At 42.9% G+C, this 14,948-nt stretch overlaps 1 pseudogene; it reads right to left on the bottom strand.

Annotated features, from left to right (window-relative positions):
* Positions 1–1,526: 1,526 nt before the first annotated feature.
* LOC115825959 (uncharacterized) lies at positions 1,527–4,408 on the bottom strand (annotated as a pseudogene).
* Between the last annotated feature and the right edge of the window lie 10,540 nt (positions 4,409–14,948).

The following is a 14,948-nucleotide window of genomic DNA, read 5'->3' as shown; positions in this document are numbered from 1 at the left end:
GCACAGACATTTTGGCGGGCAGGTGCTCAAGGGGAAAAGAGTGCACCCCTCTCATAATTATTTATAAAAAATAAAGTTATATACAGTAGCACATCTTTTGCTTACTTACATACTTATTTATTTCAATACCCAAACTCATACAGATGTTTAATACTCAACAGATTTCAACAAAATTATCAGTTCACACAGAGATGATGGTCTTAAGCATTCTCAATTCTCAGTTTCTGCATTTATGACAAGGACAGGCAACAGCAAAGAACACAATGCCACACTGTGCATGCTTTAGTGGGTAAGACTGCTTGGTGACAGTTGATGTATGACAACAGTAAACTTCACCAGACTGTTAACTACCCTAATTCGACGACAGGTGACCGAATGTTCTGACCACTGAAATCTGCCTCCGTGTACCGAAATCTGAACATCCGCCCCTAGCGGTTCAAGTTAACATTACGTGTTTTTCACTGCCTGCCGGTGAAAAACACTAAACTCTATGCTCAAATGATATTGTTAATATTACATTGTTTAGGCTACCTGAGTTCAGTTTGAGATTGATAGCTACTTTTACTTTTGTTGCTACAACTTTTTTGCCGTTTGCCCACGGATTATTTGTAATTTATTTAGATGTGGTTTACCAATTGGATAAATGGCAACAAGTGGAAAAGGGTGCGATTTTATTATGAAGAAGCTGAACTGTTTTGTGATCGAAACTGTATTCAGACACAATGTATTGCACTGACTTTCAACTATTCAGCAGTAAAGCAAAACTTGTTCAGCAGGCTTAGAACATGGCTGGTGTTATGCTTACTTCTTTAGCTAGCTAGTTAGCTAACATAGCTAGCTACTGTTTCGCTTCTGCTTTTGCTTGTTAGATTGGCTGGCTAGTAGTATTGAGCAACTAATTTGTCATATCAACTTAAGCCACCTCTTAAGACCAATGGTTTGGCATATTCTCATTTCATTATCTCGTTTCAGAAATCTTAAATTCTGTTTATTCTTATTTGCTGCCCTACTTGCTTCTTCTAATTTGCATACAGCGAAAGAGATGGCGGAACAATGTGGCCTCGGTTTAGACTTGCTTTTGGAAGAAGGAAGGGATTTAGCGGAGGAGTTGGAAACCCAGCGACCTAAGGTGATTTACAGCATCAAACCCGTTGAACTGTGTGCACCAATTCACATAGTTTATACTACCAAACTATGAATATATATCTGTATCTGAGCATTTGAATCCGTGCCTCTGAGCTTATGTTATGCATCTATGTATAATTGCGTCCAGACAATTAGAAAAAGAGGAAAGGTTACCTCAGGCGTCCTGTGGCGGGAGAGAGAGATGAAGAGGGGAGTCTTATCCCCCAGTTTCACAGAAGCCGCTCTAACAGTACGCTACTGTCACCTTTTCTGATTATATTTGCTGTATAAGTTTTATCTGTCTACTAAACGACCATAGATGAGGTAGATAAAACAGATGCGCTGGGACGGATCATCAGTGATGTAACCTGGGGTCATTGGGTGTTTCGGGTCTTTCAACATCAGACACCCTCGCCCAGGCGACCCAGCCAGGGTTGATCAGACCCCAGCTTGTGTCCCAGCAGCATTCGACCACGGATCTGCCCTCTTGATCCAAAGCCACCTTGTGGCTTTTTCCGCAGCTTTAATAGCGGATCTAATGGCCCTCCTCTTTGCCTCCCCGGTAATGCCCAGTAGCGTAAACGCTTTGTAGAGTGAACGCCCTGCAAATCCTTGGCAGCCCACCTCCACAGGCTCACAGAAAGTTCGCCAGCCCTGCCTTCTGCACTCCACAAGCTCCTGGTATTTTGTGCGCTTCCTCTCATTTGCCTCGTCCATGTGCTCTTCCCAGGGCACTGTGAGTTCCAGCATGATCAATTGCTTGGTGGACTCTGAGACAATGATCATGTTTGGACAAAGCTGTGTTGTTGTTATCTGGGCTGGGAACATCAGCTGTTTGCCCAGGTCCACTTCCAGTTGCCAGCCATTTGCAGTGGTGAGGAGGCTGGACTCTGCTCTGGGTTGTTGGTGGGGCTTCTCTCCGGCTCTGAGGAACATGATAGTCTTTGGCTTGTGATGGCCCTTGCTGGTGCTGATGGCTGTGGCTACACTCTCAGCTACTGCCTTGAGCACTTGATCATGGCGCCAGTGATAGCGCCCGTCTCCAAGGGCTTTTGGGCAGCTTCTAAGGAGGTGTTCCAGGGGTCCTCTTCCCGGACAACAAGGGCAGGAAGATGTCTCACTTTTGCCCCAGACATGATGGTTTGCTGGGCTTGGTAGGATGTCGTAGACAGCTTGAACCAAGAATATGATGCGATGGAAGTCTGCTTGCCAGAAGTTGGACCAGGTGATCTTTCTTTGCAGTACATTTTCCCATGTAGTCCACGCGCCTTGCTGTCCCATCCCCACCATCCTGCTGGCTTGTACCTCCTCCACGCCTGCCCGCGCTTCCTCCTGGACAAGATGTTGCTGCTCTTTGCCCTGGATGTTGTTGACCCTGGTCGCTGGGAAGTAGCCTATGCCTGCACGCCCTGTAACTATGGACCCCACCAATGTCTTCTGCCTCAGCCGTGTCTCAGCCACTTCCAGGGATTTGCCTGCGCTCCATTTCTTGCCTGTTCGGACCTGGATGCTGGCAGATGCCACTTTTGGATCCCTGGATTCTCTGTACTGGAGAGCTTCCTGTGTTCGTGTCACCATGAATTCTTCAGGAAGGCCACTAATTGGGAGCTGCAAGATGTTACTGGTGCCATACAGAGCATCGAGGTAGACCTAGCCACCTTTGCAAGTAGCTGTTGATTTTCCTCTCCAGGGCCTCGACTGTTGTCATGGGCACTGCGTACACCAGCAGAGGCCACAGGATCCGGGGTAGTCTGGAATGCTGGTAAATCCAGGCCTTGAACCTCCCCGACAGGCCTGTTTTGTCCACCTTGGTTAGCCAGGCCTCGAGATCTTTGCTGGTTTTCTGAATGGAAGCAGCGTCTTTTAAGCTGCAGTCAAAGATCTTCCCGAGGCTCTTGACTGGCTGCTCTGTAATGGACGGGATTGTGGCTCCGGCCAGTGAGAACCGGAACTTGTCCACTACTTTCCCCCTCTTCAGATTTTGTTGGTTTAAAGCTCATCCTTGCCCAGGTGATGAGCTTCTCTAGGCCTTGGAGTATCCATCTGCTGCCCAAGACAGATGTTGTAGTGACAGTAAGGTCATCCATAAATGCTCTTATTGGGGCTGTCTCACTCCAGTCTTGGTCAAGGGGCCCCTGCATTCTACCTCTGCTGCCTTGACAATCATGTTCATGGCGAGGGTGAAAAGGATGGCTGAGATGGTACAGCCTGTTATAATGCCTTTCTCAAGCCGATGCCAGTCTGATATACCAGACCCAGAAGTGAGTCTTAGCCTGAAGTTACCATAATAGTACAGAATAAGGTCCTTGATTTTACTGGGTACATGGTGTCGATGTAGGGTAAGCTCAACGAGTTTGTGTGGTATGGATCCGTATGTGTTTGTAAGGTCCAGCCACAACACTGTCAGGTCTCCCTTGCTTTCGTGTGCCTCCCTGATAAGTTGTGTGACTACACCAGTGTGTTCCAGACACCAAGGCACTCCAGGGATCCCACCCTTCTGAACGGAGGTGTCAATATAGTTATTCTTCAGAAGGAACTTGGTTAGTCGTCGTGACAGGATACTGAAAAATATCTTGCCTTCTACGCTTAGCAGTGAGATGGTTCTGAACTGACTGATGTTCTCAGAGTTTTCTTTCTTGGGGATCCAAACACCCTCAGTGCACCTCCACTGGTTGGCACTGCGCCAGACCACCCTTAAGATTTTCCAAAGGTGCCGAAGGATTTGCGGGCAGTGCTTGTACACAGTGTATGGAACTCCACTCGGACCTGGGGCCGAGGCTGATCTGGCTCCTTTGACCACCTTCTGAAGTTACATCCAGCTGGGCTACCTCATGGCAAACTCGACCGTTGGGGGTTGTGGACTAATGAGAGCCATATGTGGCTCGAGCTCTTGGTCTCTCTCTGGGTCGCTCAAGGTGCTGTTCACTTCTTCAGGTGAGCACACAAGGCTGCCACTATGCTTGTCCCCTAGCAGCGTCTTAGTGAAGGCGAAAGGGTTAGAAATAAAAGCAGCACGCTTCCTTGCTCTTTCTTTCCCCTGCCTCCGGTGCCACTCTGCCCTGCGCAGGGTCATGAGCTTCTTCCTTTGGATGTCACGGAGCTCGGCGAGTGGTTGCCTTTCCTCTTCACTAGCCACCTTGTGCTACCATTTTAGGGTTTGGAGCTCTTGCCGCAGCTGGTGTATCTGGGTGACGCTACAGTTCATTGTATAGGTTGGCCTGGTGCTGCCCCTCTTAACATGGCCAAACCTCTCAGAAGCGTAGCTGACTATGATAGCCGTCATAGCCTCAAGCCAGTGGTCCACCTCCTCCTTGGATGTAGTTTCACTGATCTTGCTCACATCTTCATCAAACTGGCTGTTAGCTGGAGGCCACTTGATCCACTTCTGTGGGACTATTCTGCAGGGACTGAAAAGCTCTACTGTTTGGAGGGACCGGGCTCTGTGGGGTGATTCCTGGCCGGGCTCCTCCTGCGTCTCACCAGGAACAGATCCTGTGCGCTGCCGTTCATTCCCCCGCTCCATGCACTTCATCCTGGCCTGATGTATCCTACGGCCATGCGGATTCTTGCATACTTTTCCGCATATGCATCTTGCGTTCATTGTCGAATTTCCATTTGTGTGGGTCAATAACCTTGTGTCCGTCCTGTTGGGGTATAGAAATATACTATGGTTTTATGCATCCATTACTAGTTTACAATAAATCAATACAGTACGTGCATACACCTCCGTTTGAGTGTGCATTGTTTGGTGGCTCAGAAATACTGCATTGACTTGTAACTGTAAAGTTAGGCTATCATTTGTTGTTATGAATTCTGTATTAGACAGTCTTAGCAGATTCTACAGTCCCTTCCTTTTTTCTGAGTGCTGCTGTTGGTTCCTTTTTTTTTTGTAGATCCACACACCAGGCATGGCGCATCATGTGGAAGGGAGGATGCTGTACCAGCTGAATAGGTTCTGTTACATACTGAGGACACTTCAAGCCATGGTAGATCTAACATTTGTTGCTACAAGTGTCACCTGTACTAACCTACAAATTGACACGATCTATTTGATAGGGAATGTCCAGCCTCATGTTGTTGAACCCTGGTTTGCATATTGAAGTGGTTTGCAATAAAGTTAATGAATTTGGGAGGAAAAGCAAAAACATTATTAGAATATCTTGTGTTCAAACATTTTTTCCATTTCTCAAATGACAGGCTCACTTGGATTTCAAGTGAGATCTTGTACAACCATCAGTTTTCTAATATGAGAATTGGAGGACTTATTTATCTAGAGAAAAGAGGATTTTTGATTCTTGGTTGTAGGGAATTGTGAATTTAATTTAAAAAAAAAAAACAGTTCTCTGAATCCTGTGGTTGTAGCAGTTGATGCCCATTGTGATCTGAAACAACATTATACAGTGACCATCCTGACAATGTCAATGCTGAGACTGTCCTTTTGAAGTGGAATCTCTTCAACGGTTTCAAGATATACTGGAGTCTGTCCATCCTCCACCAGCAGAGGCATCTGCTGGCCCATCTAACTGGGAGTATAGGAAGACCCAGGCAGAGGAGATGTGGCGTTCCTCACGGCCAGGTCTGCTGGGTGGCATGCCGGCAGCCGAATTTTGCCAGGGCCACATTTGTCAGCACTGCAGTGATAAGGAGGCAGTTGACAGATGTCATGATTGCCTTCCCAGGCAGCTCCTGTGCACAGACTGTGACCTGACTGTGCACAAAAGCTGTGTTCTGCACAATAGGGAGTCAGGAGTCACTGGGTTTTATACCGCAGTTCCTCTCAGCTGTATCATTGTGCAAGATGCTGGTGGTCACAAGGTTCAGCAACAGGGTATGTGGTAGTTTTTATGATGTGCACTCACTATAAGGTTAATGGGAGTGCAGTTTGTGGGACATCATCCTGGAGGGCTGCTCGACAGTGCTCCAGGAAACACAGAGCAAACGTTGATGAGCAGGGCATAGAGATTTCTGTCTGTCGTCATTGCCTTTTCCTGAAAGGTCTGAATATGTACAGAGGGGAAATCTATGCCTGCCCCATGTTCCTGCAAAAGGAGATGGCATCGTCCAGGAACGTGTCCTTCTTTTGCACCGACATGGCTTGCAGGTAATGAAATGCATAAAGAGGATTCTCTTCTGCTTATGATAATGAATGTGTTGTTGTTTGAGTGTACATTTGGGGGTCAGCCTTCGGGTCACGACCCCACATGCAGTCGCTTGATATGCATGTGGTGTTGCAGGAAATGTCTGCATGAATGATCTGGTTGTCATTTTGGATTAATAAACAATTTGAATATGCGACTCTTTCCATTTCATACATACCGGGCTGTGGTGACAAACGTAAAATTCGTAAAATATGGAAATATTTAAATTGACCATGACCTCAGTGAAAGTAAGCTGTCAATCTGACCGTCAAAAATCAGCATTGATAGAATTTGGTAGCCGGGTAGTTAGTGAAACTGCAGGCTTGTTTAATGAGGAAAATAGAAAGATCTTTGTCCAGGGTACGTAGAAATAGAAATAATGAGAGGGAAATGATAGGGAATTTGTATCTGTAGCTTAATATACGAACGAGGACACAGAATATGGGATTTGTCCTGATGAGCATGCAGTAGTAGTCTGTATTCTAGGTGTCACACAGCAGTGAACTATTAATATGCTGTGTATGTGTGTATTCTGTGTATTTTGCATGTGTATGTTTTTCATTGATTAATGTTATTACTTTTACAAGTTACTGGACTTCCCTTGAGAGGATGTCTGTGAAGCTGCCAGAGCCCTTTCTTAGTGTAATGCACGCTAAGGCTCACACATGGAAATGTGAGGTATGATTTCTAGTCAGCAGACAAAAGTTTGTCATATTTGCACATCAAGAAATGATGATTCAGGGCGGCTGTTCATGGGTGAAGGAACCAGGTTGGTGCAGGTTTGACCACAAACCGTTTTTTGTCTCAGGTTGCTCTCACTACCAAATACATGGTTCAGTCAGGTTTGTCATGATTTTTATGTTCTTTAAAAAACTGATCCTAAATTGTCTGTCACACAAAAAGTGATCCATTTTTTGACACAGACAAAGTGGGAAACTGGCTACAAAATGTTACTCTGAGTGCCCTGAACTGAGTGCTAGTTTCACACAGTTCTTTATTGTTGCAGTAAACAAAATTAGCCTGTGCATCATGTTAGACAACCTAAGTGGAATTGCAGACTGCAAATGAGAAATGCTTTGTCTTTTTAGTCAGGACTGACATGTTCACCCTGCAAGTGATGAGGTGGAGTGAGAGGAAGATTGAGAACCTGCACACTGCACTGGCCAAACAGTATATAAAAAACACAATATAACTATGCAGTTTTAAAACAACGTAAAACATACACGTAGCATAATGTTCTTTTGACAAAATAGAAAACTGTGTCATACAATACAGGAATTTATCTTTGTCTGACCAGTTTTAAGTGAATTCTCTCAACACCGCTTTACAAAGTGGACCCGCGTGGCGTTCTCTGAAGATTGGATGAGTGTTTATCTGTGTTTTGAAACAGTTTGTTCTGTCTTTGTGTATTTTATGCTGTAGACAGCAGAGAGTCTGGAGACTCTCAGTCTGAAGACCTGAATCTCAGTTTACCGACTGTGGAGCAATGGGTGTCTGATGTCAAATTCTCAGCATTCACAGGTGAGACATTCTGTTGTCAGTGGCGACGTTGTGTATATTATCGGCATGATGCCACCGCATGTTTAAGCAAAACTGCGCTGTGCTCTTAGAAAGGGGGTCAGCTACAGACAGTACGGAGGAGCAGCAGAAGGAAACGGAAGAGCTGTCTGCAAGTCTTCAACGCCAGAGACATGATCTGTTTGGACAGAGTGGTATGGTAGCACTGGAGATTTGATATTCTTTTGATGCACTGTATCTGTTTTACTAGTGACTAAAGTTGCTGTATATGCTGGATATAGGAGTTCCTGATTTATCATGCTCATTCTTTAGTGTTAGCAAAACTTAGATAGTAATTAGATTTGTTTATTTAAAGCACTTTTATCAGCTGGGAGTTTTGCAGTTCTTGTCATATTTCCCACCTTACATTTAGACAGCTGCATTAAACGGCATCGCACAAGGCGAAGAATTGCAGACCTGAAGAGAAGACTGAGAGACGTCCTACTTCAGTACAACTCCTCTTTGAGTGACGGTGACGGGATCGATGTGGATGCAGCCTGTGATCCATCACTTAACTTCATATTTCCTTGGCAAGATCAAAGGGATGGTTAGTAATGTTACAGAAGTGTTCAGTTTCAATGTCAGTTTCTTATGTACAGCATTTGAAAGCATGTGTTAATCTGCAAACATGTTCAGGCAGTCCCTCAAGAGTCAGTGACCACTGAAATGGTGGGTTGTCCACCTTAACCTAACCTAGTACTTTTATTAGATAACTGACAAATAATGTACGCGAATCTGTACAAATGTATGAGTAAAGCTTTACAATTTTTGTTTCAAACAGTTGTGTCCCTGGCTATGAAGAGGCAGGTCGTTGACAAGGTTATGCTGGTCGTCCGCCTTGCGGAGCAACAAATCATCTTAGTGAAGGAGATGACCCAGCATTACGCCTACATCAAGGGGAAACTAGAGAGATTGCGGGACCTCATCAGCAGCACCGCAGAGAGCATAGTTCTCCAGAGTGAGTTTTAGCACTCCTTACAATAAGACAAAATGAAAACTGATATACAACGTTTTGATTCATTGCTGCTTAGAATTCCTCGGACACTGATCATGCATGCCTGATGATTTTCATTAAATCCTTGTTCTAGACATCCAGTGTGTAGTCTACCGGTGTGTAGTCTACCGGTGTTTGGGCCAACTCTCGCTTCTGAGGAGGAACAAAGTGGGGCTGATTACAGCAGTCCAGACCTTAGTGAGGGAGAGGACAGTTAGTGAGGAAGAGGACGGTTAGTGAGGAAGAGGACGGTTAGTGAGGGAGAGGACGGTTAGTGAGGGAGAGGACGGTTAGTGAGGAAGAGGACGGTTAGTGAGGAAGAGGAAGGTTAGTGAGGAAGAGGACGGTTAGTGAGGGAGAGGACGGTTAGTGAGGGAGAGGAAGGTTAGTGAGGGAGAGGACGGTTAGTGAGGGAGAGGAAGGTTAGTGAGGGAGAGGACGGTTAGTGAGGGAGAGGAAGGTTAGTGAGGAAGAGGACAGTTAGTGAGGAAGAGGACAGTTAGTGAGGAAGAAGACAGTTAGTTTTCTCAAGCCTGCCATGCTGTGTGTTTGCTTTTTTGTTTTTTTAAGTGTTTTTTTTTTTTTTTTTTTTTATCCCTGGCATGTCTGCTGTTGGTCTTGACTTACTTATACCGTGTTTTAGTTTTGACCAGCTTGTATTTGTATTAATGAATTTAGCACAACACATCCCATTGCTTGGACTTATGCTTTGTGCAAAATAAAACTGGCTGAATAAACTTTCTTTTACCAACTTATTGCCAACTTCTTGTAATATCTCCTGATTCAATCCAGTATTTTCATCAAATATGAGAGTAATTATGGCAACAAACTGTTGGAGAGTGAAAGAATAAAAAGTTCAAACTAAGCTAATAATGTAAATCTATTCATACACAGTATATGCAAAATAGATTTCATTGCCACACAAACCCTTTCATGAAATGTGTCATATGGCAGGTAGAGATGTCTTTAAATGCCAGTTTTGGGGGTTGTCTGTGTCTGCTGTAACATAGAGGGAACGGCTACAGAACTGGACTTGGCCCTTTTGTAGGAGGGGCTGCTGAGCTTGTGTTCATGCTGCTCTGAGAATCCACATCCCTGATTAGTATTGGAAAGGTTTGCGTTTTTATATATTTGTCACAATAGGAGGATAAAGGGGCTCAGATGTGAGTTGGAAGGGGTGTGTGTACAAAACCGCTGCAGCAGTTACAGTCAAATATACGCAACCACAAAAGAAGAGCATGGGTTGAATGATTTACTGATCTTTATTAAAGACCTGCATGTTGTTTCTTCGGACCTCTAGGCTGACCTAGCCTGATCCACAGTAAGTGAAGAGGAGTGTGTTACTGTAATTACTGAAAAATGAGTAATGTGCATCGATATCTCTGTTCCCCGTTCTATGCTTGCAATACAAATCCAACCCATACAACTACTACAGCCTGATTGCACTGCATGTCATGGCTCCCTACCATGTTGTGTGAGGGCTAAACCAACCAAAATGATATATTTATGTTTGTTTGGGGCATACGTATCCATATAATGCCAGTTCAGAGAAGACATACCCGTTTTCTGCCAAAACCTATATCTAATACATTTAAAAATTCATTACATTTTGCCTGATTCACTTGCTGACAGCTTTTTGAACACTTCCTAGTTAGGGTTAGAGCTACCAGCACTTATTGGGAGTACGCCATGTCCATGGGCCTCATCTATGAAAATGCCTGTTGATTTGTTCTTACATTTAATCATGAGACTTCTCAGCTTTTGCATAAGCAGGACTTATAAAATGAAAGCAGGGACAAATAAAACGTGGTGTGTCGATATAACGCACCATTTAGTTACTGACCACGAAAAGTGTGCCCACTTGAACGAGCTTTAGGTCTCCACCCTGGGAACACGCTCAGACAGACTTATATGGTGGTTTATTGTAATCCATCTGGTCGTGAGATGCGCATGGTCACATTCGGCCTTGCCGGTGTCTGAAAACGCACCTGCCGCACTGTCCGTTCAGGAGGGTCTTCCAGCAGAGCGAGACCAGTCGTAGTCATTTGAATTTGAAAATCGCACAAATGAGTTCTTAGAGTAATGTCTATATTTTTAATGCTACATTAACTGTAGTAATTCCATCATGTTAAAGTTTCATTCCAGAATGTATTATTTCTGAGTGTTGCACCTGAAGAACATAAACATGCCTATGCTTGTGACGCTGACTGCATGTATATACAGAGGACACTTACCACACTAATTAGTTAAAAGAAATGTTCAGTGGACAAACTGTGAAAAACATATTTTATTATTGTTATTTATTAAATCGGCTGTCATCAGATATTGTCCTCTAACTCCCAACAATCTCTCCACTTCAGTCCACTAAAGCAAAGGGAAAAGCATGGAACAAAAATTAATATTTCATTTTGTTAACTTAATAAGCAGTCAATCAATAACACAATTTTCCCCACATGTACTGCAGCTGTTTGTGCTTCATCTCATTCATTTACTTTGGATTTAGATCATTTACATCAACTGACCTTGATTGACTGGTGGAATGCATTTCACAGGAACTACGGTCAGATGTCAGAAAGAGTAGGAAAATAGAGTGTTTCATTTCAGTGCCCAATATTGTGAGCATGGAATAATACCAGAAGTGCTTAGTGGTTTGTGAGCAAATTTAAATGAGAATTAAAGTAAACAGTTAATATTAAAGAACAGTTTTGTGAACGTAGCGTATATTTAGTTGTACTGAATAGGGTTTATAGGCCTAAGTGCTACATGAATTTGAGTATGCAAAGACAGATGAAACAGGTGGAATTTTTAGATTTCTAGCACAATGAAAATGGAAGTTTATGGAAGATTACATTTCATGAACATAATCTAGCCATAAATGTGAACATGACAAGAACTTAGCTGAATTATGGCAATGTGAATGCTCAGATTACAAACCCTACTCAACTCTGCCCTTTCCTCCTACTCAAAATTGTATAAATTCAATTCAGTTCAACTTTACTGCTATTGTGTTGATAAATTCTTTTACAACATAAACACGACAAATTAAGGTAACGTCCCCTCAGCAAGGCTATATCCTACAACCAAAAATAATGCACTTACCAGCCGGAGCAAGGCTTCCATCGGATTAATACCTCCCACTCACCTCCCTTGTAAATAAGAAACACTTGTTACAACCAATATTGACATGTTAAAAGACAAGGCCCTACATCTTATTAAAGATCAAACATTATTCAGAAGCCACACACAAGTCTACTTCAAAACTCATTTCAATCTATTGTGTTATATAATGGCATTATATATTGCATTTCAGCAGTGACTACTGACCCACACCACTAGTCCCAGACATTGTGTAATCTTCAACACTGATTTGACTGATAACGGTGTTATCCGAATATGGTATATACAAAGCATTCCCAGGTCATCATCGATATCACTTTGTGTGAATATGAAGACTGTGGACACTACACTTATGCAGTTGACTGCAACATCTGGCCACAGTAAGTACAGCCAGGCAAATGCTGATGTCCAGAGGATTCCAGCAACCGATAAGTAAACTAAACTGAAGTCACTAACCAAACTAACAAATCAGAAACAAGACAGAGTACCTCTTTTCTTTGTCGTTTAAGAATTTTTTCATAAGAGAAGACTTCAGTAGCACTGTGTACAGTACAATCTGAAACATGAGGGAAAACAGTTTAATCAGTTCCGTTCAGGACTTCAGACTGCAACAAATGTAGATTCTAAAGTACAATCTTTACATAATATAATATTTAAGTAGTACGTTATCAGTGTTTACAATGAAAACACAAGTAAATGAGTCTTTTATTTGTGAAGCCACACTGACATGCATGTGTAAACACACACACACATGCACGCACACACACACACACAGTGTCACACATCATGAACAATAATGTACCTTTGACTGAGGTGAGCTTCCTCTTCTTCCTTCCTTTCTGTTTTGCAGGTGGATGTGCAGTTGGTACTAAAGGAGACATATTGAGAACAGTTTAAGTGCAGTGCCATTCATGATTAACAACCTTGATGTAGTAACAGTGCTAAAAGCAAAGCTGGTGGAAACACTTACAAATGTAAATGATTTGACACATGTCATACAGTTCTTGCAATATGATAACTGTACTATTAAGAACAAAAAAGATTAAAATGTGGGCACACAGGCCTAATTCAAGTACAGCAGCAGGTAGATTTGACAGATTGATAGCTGTTCAACACAACCTACCTTCACTGAAAAGAGGACAGGAGAGGGTAGGAGGTTTCGAATCATAGTTGTTAGGAAGCAGAGGATCTGTAGAACTGGTAGGCAGCACAGTACAGCTTGTAGGTGGAGCAGTAGAGGTGGTAGATGGAACTGGAGCAGATGGAACAGCAGAGGTGGTTGGTGGAGCGGTACAGGCATTAGGTGGAGCAGTAGAGGTGGTGCTCGGAACATATAAAGCGGTAGAGGTGATAGGTGGAAAATGGAGCTGTTAAGGTGGAAGGTGGAAAAGATCAGCGAATGCTTATATGTGGATTGAAGCATTCTTCAGTAGTGTGCAAAGCTGTAAAGACTGGAACTTTGTCTCACCATCCATCAGTGCAACAAAGATCCGCCGCATGGTAGTTTTTGCCTCTTGATCTTGGGGATATTCAAGGGTGAAAGGGCACAGGCAATCCAACACAGTCTTTGACCCCCTCTTTCGCCCCAGTAGGAAAATGGGGTACATGCCAACTTGATGCCACTTGTGCAGCTGAAACAAAGTGCCAATTAATACCTTAATCTATCATTATTTTAACCCAGTAATTTGTTTTGGCCAATAAGTAACAGCATTAAGAAATACCAAGCAATTAGACTAAAGACATAATTCTAAACACTTCCTTATGAATATTTAGAGAATAAGAGCGAAAAGCAGGTGTTCAATACCATGACTATGTTATGAAAACATTTTGAACAGCTCTTCCCTAGTACATAGCATGCCACAATTTCTAAGAGGTTCTGCACTATTCTCTGTAATAACTTACCAGAAAATGTGTCTCATCCTAGAGTTTGCTCAAACAGCCATTGCTTAACTGTTTCTTGGCCCAGGTGACATCAGCTTTTTTCTGCTTTAGTTTGAGCTTTTGAGGCTGCTTAGCTTGACAATTTCTGCACATGCCAAGGGGTGTACTGTGATTGGTGCAAGCTTTAGAACTAGCCTTTTTACTTTCCATGTTCTGCAACAGGGACAGAAAGAAGAAAATCAGTACCATTACTATCTCACTGAAGCTAAATCACTGAACGGATTGTCATTAATTCAAAGCAAATGCATTACTTCAGATGTCTTCCCTTGTGACCTCATTACCACATAAACATGTAGCTACATTTACACCGCGGGACATAATGACCATTTCCGATTATTTATTTATTTATTTACATGTGTCCCATTCTTGGTCCTGACTGTCTATTTCTTCTTTTGAAACATCCCATATCGTGTTCACATCAACGCGGCATACGCCTACACAAGTGTGTTGATGAAAAACAGCAAAATCTAGATAGCCACATATAGGCTAATTATTCTCGACCTCCGCCTGTCATGAAAGTCTGAGAATTCAAATGTTTTGCAAGACCTCACTTTTTTTAAGTATCTTCGGAGGAAGTCAACTTATCGCCCGAATAGCTACTGGCAACGGAGAAGTGACCTTACTGCAGCCTTGGCAACGCAGCCAAACTTTAAAACAACTTCATGTTTTGCCCTTTCTTATGATGACAGTAATCGAAAGGATATTGTGAAGTAAACGAAACAAGTGATCTGACAAAAATACATTTCAACTGTCAATACAACGCGTTTCCACATAAGACACCTACCTGGCCGATGTGTTTTAATACCAACACAAACTCAACGTTTCATATGTACTAATATTTTCAGAACTGATCCACAATATGTTATTTAGCTAAGTGTATTTGTGGGTATATTTGTGAAGATGTCGTGAAACCTGCAGTTAATGACAGACTAATACAAATGTTTCTTGCCTTAGCTTAGGCTAACAATGTGGTTTATATGTATGTTTATTATTAATATATGTTAACACGCCCATGAAAATACGACTTCTGACAGATAACATTTAGCTAGCTAGCTAATAGCAGTAGAACGCTTTAA

The sequence above is a fragment of the Chanos chanos genome, chromosome 13, assembly GCF_902362185.1.
Source record: "Chanos chanos chromosome 13, fChaCha1.1, whole genome shotgun sequence".
NCBI classification, from domain to species: Eukaryota; Metazoa; Chordata; class Actinopteri; order Gonorynchiformes; family Chanidae; genus Chanos; species Chanos chanos.
The sequence above is the reverse complement of the archived record's forward strand: the minus strand, read 5'-3'. Positions and strand labels throughout refer to the sequence as shown.